The following is a 6,605-nucleotide window of genomic DNA, read 5'->3' as shown; positions in this document are numbered from 1 at the left end:
TGCTACTTTCTCCCCACCCCCACTCTCCTCTAGCTTATCTCTCCACCCTTCAGGCTCTCTGCCTTTATTCCTGATGAAGGGCTTTTGCCCGAAACGTCGATTTTACTGCTCCTCGGATGCTGCCTGAACTGCTGTGCTCTTCCAGCACCACTAATCCAGAGAACACAGAGGGCCAACACCTTCAACATATTGGTAAAAAGAATGACTGCAGATGTTGGAAACCAGATTCTGGATCAGTGATTTTACTGCTCCTCGGATGCTGCCTGAACTGCTGTGCTCTTCCAGCACCACTAATCCAGAGAACACAGAGGGCCAACACCTTCAACATATTGGTAAAAAGAATGACTGCAGATGTTGGAAACCAGATTCTGGATCAGTGGTGCTGGAAGAGCACAGCAATTCAGGCAGCATCCGAGGACAGGCAAAATCGACGTTTCTATCACCATTGTTAACAGCTAACCCGAGAATGCAACTTTTTTAAAAAAAGGTTTTGTGATTTACACATGAAAGAAGTGAAACTATTACTGTATTCTAACAGATGAAAGGCTAAACAGACAATCAATTTTTCAATGTATAATTTCAGTTACATCGCACTGTAAATTTTTGCTACAAAATTCTGTGTGTTAGGATTGAGCCCTCCACTACCACCTGATGAAGGAGCGTCGCTCCGAAAGCTAGTGTGCTTCCAATTAAACCTGTTGGACTATAACCTGGTGTTGTGTGATTTTTAATTTTGTTCACCCCTATCAGTTTCCACCCTCAGACTTTGCAGTTTAATGAAAAGAACAGCAACCAATCTATTCTCTCTTCGTAATTGAATCGCTATAGTCCAGGCAGCATCCTGTTGAATCTGGAATCACATCCTTTCTGCAGTGTAGTAACCAGAACTGTGTGTCCCACTATTGTTATATTGTATACAATTCCATCATAACTTTTAAAAAGTGTCAGGATGGGTACATGAATAGGAGGAGTTTAGAAATGATATGGGCTAAATGTTGGCAAATGGGACGAGATCAGTTTAGGAATCTCATTGGCACAGATTAGTTGTTTTCTTGCCGTAATACTCTATGGTTCTATGACTCACTGGTCATTAATCACAGATTGGTTTACCAATGCAAAAGATTGCCATGTGACTTATTGTGTTTGTGCAACTTTAAGACAGAGCAGTAAGCTCCACACCATCCCCATTCTCTCTTTTCCCTGTAGCCCTATAATCCTTGCCTCTAAATATAGTTACTGAGTTCTCTAGAGAGAACTGCAATTTCTGTTTCAATAATAAACAGATATTGCTGGAATAACTCAGCAGGTCTGACAGCATTTGTGGAGAGAAAGCAGAATTTAATGTTTTGATTCCAGGGACTCTTCTTCAGAACTGATTGGGATTCAGATCCTAGCTGAGTTTTTCCAATAATTTCTGTCTGTGTATCTCATTTCCAGTATCTGCAGTTCTTTGGGTTTTTATTTGTTCTTGTTTTTAAAATATACTCTCAGTTTTTCCTTGCATTTCCTCAGATTTGTCAATCACTTTAATTAGGTAGTCTCACTCTCAACCTCTTCATCCAGAAGGAAAAATCAGGTGGCATCAGTAATAATGTCTACCTGCATTTACCATACTTCAGTTCTGAGGAAGGGTCACCAGACCCAAAACGTTAACTTTGATTTTTCTTCACAGGTGCTGCCAGACCTGCTGAGCTTTTCTAGCAACTTCTGTTTTTATTTCTGATTTACAGCATCCACAGTTCTTTAGGTTTTTACTTAGTTGGTCTTACATGCAGATACCGGAGGAGCAGTAATTCGTGATAGAATTAACTACAGGTTTGAACGAACTTGGCTGTTGCTGGTTGTGGTTACCAGTGACTGGCACTCTATGAACTGGGGGCATAGCTCACCATCACTTATGCAGCCACTCACCCTCACGATAATTCATGTCTCACTCGGTCATTCATCCTGATGTGCACACTTCCAGCCACTTTGTTCTCTCCATCATGCTCAGTCAGTTGCAGAAGCCAGAGGAGCAGCATCAGAGTAGCCAAGTGACTCCAGGAAGTTGGATGGGAATGTAATGGGTATGTGGTGGGGATGATGCATGGATGTTGGCAGAGCCTGTGGGAATGATTCAGAGCAGAGCCTAGAAAGAGCAGGCAAAGACTGAGGGCCAAAAATCATAATCATGATCTCCTTTAGAAGTTTTATTTTTTGTTTACTGACACTGGCTACCAGTGAGGCAAAAACCTGCAGGAACATCTCAACACCAGCAACACCTTGCTTCATAATCTGGGAGTCTCAATGCCTGGCTGCTTGATTGGTACCTGTTGGTGAACCCTGCATCAGATGTGGTGTAAGTGAGGACTGCAGACGCTGGAGATCACAGTCAAGATTAGAGTGGTGCTGGAAAAGCACAGCAGGTCAGGCAGCATCAGAGGAGCAGAAAAATCAATGGTTTGGGCAGGAGCCCTTCATCAGGAATGAGGCTGGGAGCCTCCAGGTGCCCTCTCCACCCCGAAGGCTCCAGCCTCATTCCTGATGAAGGGCTTCTGCCCAAAAGGTCGATTTTCCTGTTCCTCGGATGCTGCCTGGCCTGCTGTGCTTTTCCAGCACCACTCTAATCTTGACCCTGCATCAGGTGTTCCAACTCTGCCATGTGTGGATTCGCCAATGCTCAGAAAAGCTGGGAGATGATTGACATTTGTGAATGTCAATCATCAGAGATAGCTATTTTAACATAAGCCTTTAAGAAACCATTTGCAATGTGAGTTGTTCATACTTGCAGAGACAGAGAAAGATTTCTGGCCACAATCAACCAAATGTGCAGCTATTATTATCTCTGAGCAATAATGTATTTTTATTTTCTTGTACTTGCAGAAATTTGTGGAAATACATATGATGTAGCAATATGCCCCATCTGAGAGAACACTTTTAGATAATGAAGAGCAGTTTAAGCACTTGGGCTTGTACTCACTAGAGTTCAGAAGAATGAGGGGGGATATGATTGAGGTATGGAAAATGCTAAAGGGGAAAGATTGAGGTGGACACTGAACAGATGATCCCCCTGTAGGACATATCTATGACCTCTTGTTCAAGACTAGACGACTCTTCATAAGAGCTGTCTCTCCATGAATGCTGCCTGACCTGCTGTGATTTCCAGCTTTTCTTTTTGTTTTCTGGATTAATAGTCTACTTAACAGCCACAGCCTCCCTATTAAGAAAGTAAGTGAAGAAATTTATCCTCATCTTCGACCTAAATGATCCATCTCTTATGCAGATGTCTTAGATTCCCAACCAGAGAAACAACCACACTGTCTACCCTATCAAACCCCTCACAGTTATATGAATGGACTAGACAATTTGGGATTGCCCTTCTTAAGGCAAAGACATCTAAAGGGAGACTGAACAAAGGTGTTTAAAATTATGTGAGGTATTGGTAGATGGTGAGAAACTGTTTCCTCTGGCAGGAGTGTCAGTAACTAGCAGGACACTGTGGGCAAAGAATAGGGACCAGGGCGAATTTCATTGCTCCTTCAATGTTTTAATTTATCTGTTTTAAACCTATTATATAGCCAAATCTCTTTTCCTTTCCACAGCACTGGGTTTCTTACTATTCACAGCCTTTTACTGCTGAAATATATTTTATCAAAATATATTATCACAGACCTATGAACATTGAATTACATCTGCCACGGTTTAATCCATTCCCCCACTTTACCAATATGATACCACTTTGCAGTTTTGATCTTCTATAGTTTAACCTACAGCTGATGCACTTGTCCATGCCTTTATTGTGTCCTGAACTAATAAATTATTAAAACCACTAAATTATTTAATTAATTTTAATTAGTTTAACTGAATAAATTAATATCTCTTTTCATCACTACGTACTATTTCCCCTTCCCTGATGTGTACCAGTGTCTGTAGTGCCATATCCAACTCATGAAGTCTACTAACTATAACCTTAGAATGCAACAAATGTTATGACTCGAGAATAAGATAAATAATGAAATCACTTTTTTTTTCCTTTGCTTCTGCTAGAGTGTCTTAAATAAGTAAAAGATTTGTTATTTAGATACACAGAGTTCCCAACAGCAGTTATTCACTAATCAACTCTAGGTTTTCCTGTAATGTCACTTATTTTAAAACTTGACCTGTTTATCCTTTTCCTTCCTTTGTGTATTTCCTGCAGGTCTCCTCTGACTGCTCCTCTCTCAGATTTCCTGTGATGGCCCTTTTCATTGTTTCGTTCAAATGCCTGCCTTGGAGTCCACCACTTGCATTCTCCTGTAAGTATTTCTGATTGCCTGTTTGGGGGGTTCTCTTCTCGCTTGTACATGTCTGTATTCCTCTAATTCTGGCCCCTTCAGCATTCCAGATTGTGGAAATACAATTCCTCAATCTTAAAAAAAAGACAATAGAATTGTAAAGTAACAAAATGATGTAATAGAATTCCTTGAATATACCAAAGCTGTGGAGGACACCTATAGAATACATTTGTTGAAATTCAAATGACTTTGAAAGGCAGCTGGCTTTGCTGGTTAGTACACTGAATATACTGTGTATTTCTGTGTTGTGAATTGAGTTAATTAAATTTTTAATGCATTTGGCAGTGGTGCCACTGAAATAATTGAAGATAATTTGTTGTTGTTTCAAAAACTCCTGAAGACAAAACAAAAGACCTTTGAGATAAATGCAGCTCTGCTGTTGAGTAATAATCTGCTCAAAATCACTTTGCTATCAGACTGCTGGACCAGTTGTCCAGATAAATTCAAACTTTTTTAAAAATTCATTTACAGACAGGATGTGGGTGTCACTGGTTAAGCCAGTATTTGTCCCTAATTGCCCTTGAGAAGTTAGTAAGGTAAAAACAATGACTGCAGATGCTGGAAACCAGATTCTGGATTAGTGGTGCTGGAAGAGCACAGCAGTTCAGGCAGCATCCAAGGAGCTTCGAAATCGATGTTTCGGGCAAAAGCCCAGCCCAGCCCACCCACTAATCCAGAACTTGAGAAGTTAGTGGTGAGTTGCTTTCTTGAACTGCTGCATTCCCTGGAAGCTATGTACACCCACAATGTAGTAATTTTGTAAAACCATTACTCACACCACAATATTGCACTGCATTAAGGCAGTTTTGTAATCTAAATTTTTGTTCAATAAGAGAACACTCTACAGTCTATAACATTTATGTACAATGTGAATTTTCAATGTCAAAGGCACAGGGGGCATGAAAACAATAGGCAAAACACATTGTGTCTGTTCCAGGACATGCTGTCACCTCTGTAAGATTATGCAGGAGTTAAATTGGTGGCAGGAATTGTTACGCAATTAGATGCAACCAAATCTGTCCCTAATTAAGATCTTAATAATTGGCACATTCTTATGGAGCCTGTCAAATTAAGAAGCTGTACATAATAACTTAGCGAGGTAACTTAGCAGCCTCCTCTTGGAAGGTAGGTCAGGCAGTCCCAAAGCCAGAGACTGCAATGTATTTGGAAGCATCATGCTGTGAAAAATCAGCTCCAAATGGGACAAGGTCCTTACTCTAGAAAACATTTTTCCTGATCTCCTGAGGCCTAATGGTTTGATGCTAGAAAAGCTGAGTGCCTTTGTGAGAAGCAACTGATAAGTAACTATCTCCCTCAAGAATTTGATTATGAAAATGGTCATATTCTAGTCCCGAACTACATTTGAACAAAAATGTGTAATGCCATTAGCTAATTAAAGATAGAGACTAATTAGAAACCTTTGCTTTGCTGTTTCTTGGGTTTTAATCTAATCAGTAAAGTAATTTGTAAAAGATTTCCATTCATTTCACATATTCACAACAGTTCATAATTTATTAGTAAGTATTTTTAGTTGTTGTAGTAGCAGAGAAACAATCCAGAATGAGGGGCATGAGAGATTTAGTGATGAATAGTAGGCTATCCTATATAGATATTTACATAATGCATTTTCACCCATGTTCAACATCCTTAAACTTTTAAAACCCATAGGACTTTCATCTCATTTACATGAATCATTAATTCAACTCAGGAGTGTTAAGTTGAGAAAGTAACAGTCATCTTGCAACGTTTTTGAGGAAATTGTGTATATTCGCATTACAGCACGATGGTGTGTCATCTAGCCATAACTGAAGTAATTACGATTCCCCCTCAAATGAAAAAGTTTTAAATTCAAAACTTGCAATTTGATATTTTCAAATTCCAGATCCCTGTTAAACAGAGATTCTTATCCTCCAAGGTCATGAAGTGGCTTTTGAGCACATTTAATAATCATTTGACAGCAGCAAGCTAAATTCTGGATTAGTGGTGCTGGAAGAGCACAGCAGTTCAGGCAGCATCCGAGGAGCAGTAAAATCGACGTTTCAGGCAAAAGCCCTTCATCAGGAATAAAGGCAGAGAGCCTGAAGGGTGGAGAGATAAGCCAGAGGAGGGTGGGGTGGGGAGAAAGTAGCATAGAGTACAATGAGTGAGTGGGGGAGGGGATGAAGGTGATGTCGAGGAGGAGGGTGGAGTGGATAGGTGGAAAAGAAGATAGGCAGGTAGGACAAGTCATGGGGACAGTGCTGAGCTGGAAGTTTGGAACTAGGGTGAGGTGGGGGAAGGGGAAATGAGGAA

Source organism: Chiloscyllium plagiosum, chromosome 1, assembly GCF_004010195.1.
Source record: "Chiloscyllium plagiosum isolate BGI_BamShark_2017 chromosome 1, ASM401019v2, whole genome shotgun sequence".
In the NCBI taxonomy this organism is placed as follows: Eukaryota; Metazoa; Chordata; class Chondrichthyes; order Orectolobiformes; family Hemiscylliidae; genus Chiloscyllium; species Chiloscyllium plagiosum.
The sequence above is the reverse complement of the archived record's forward strand: the minus strand, read 5'-3'. Positions refer to the sequence as shown.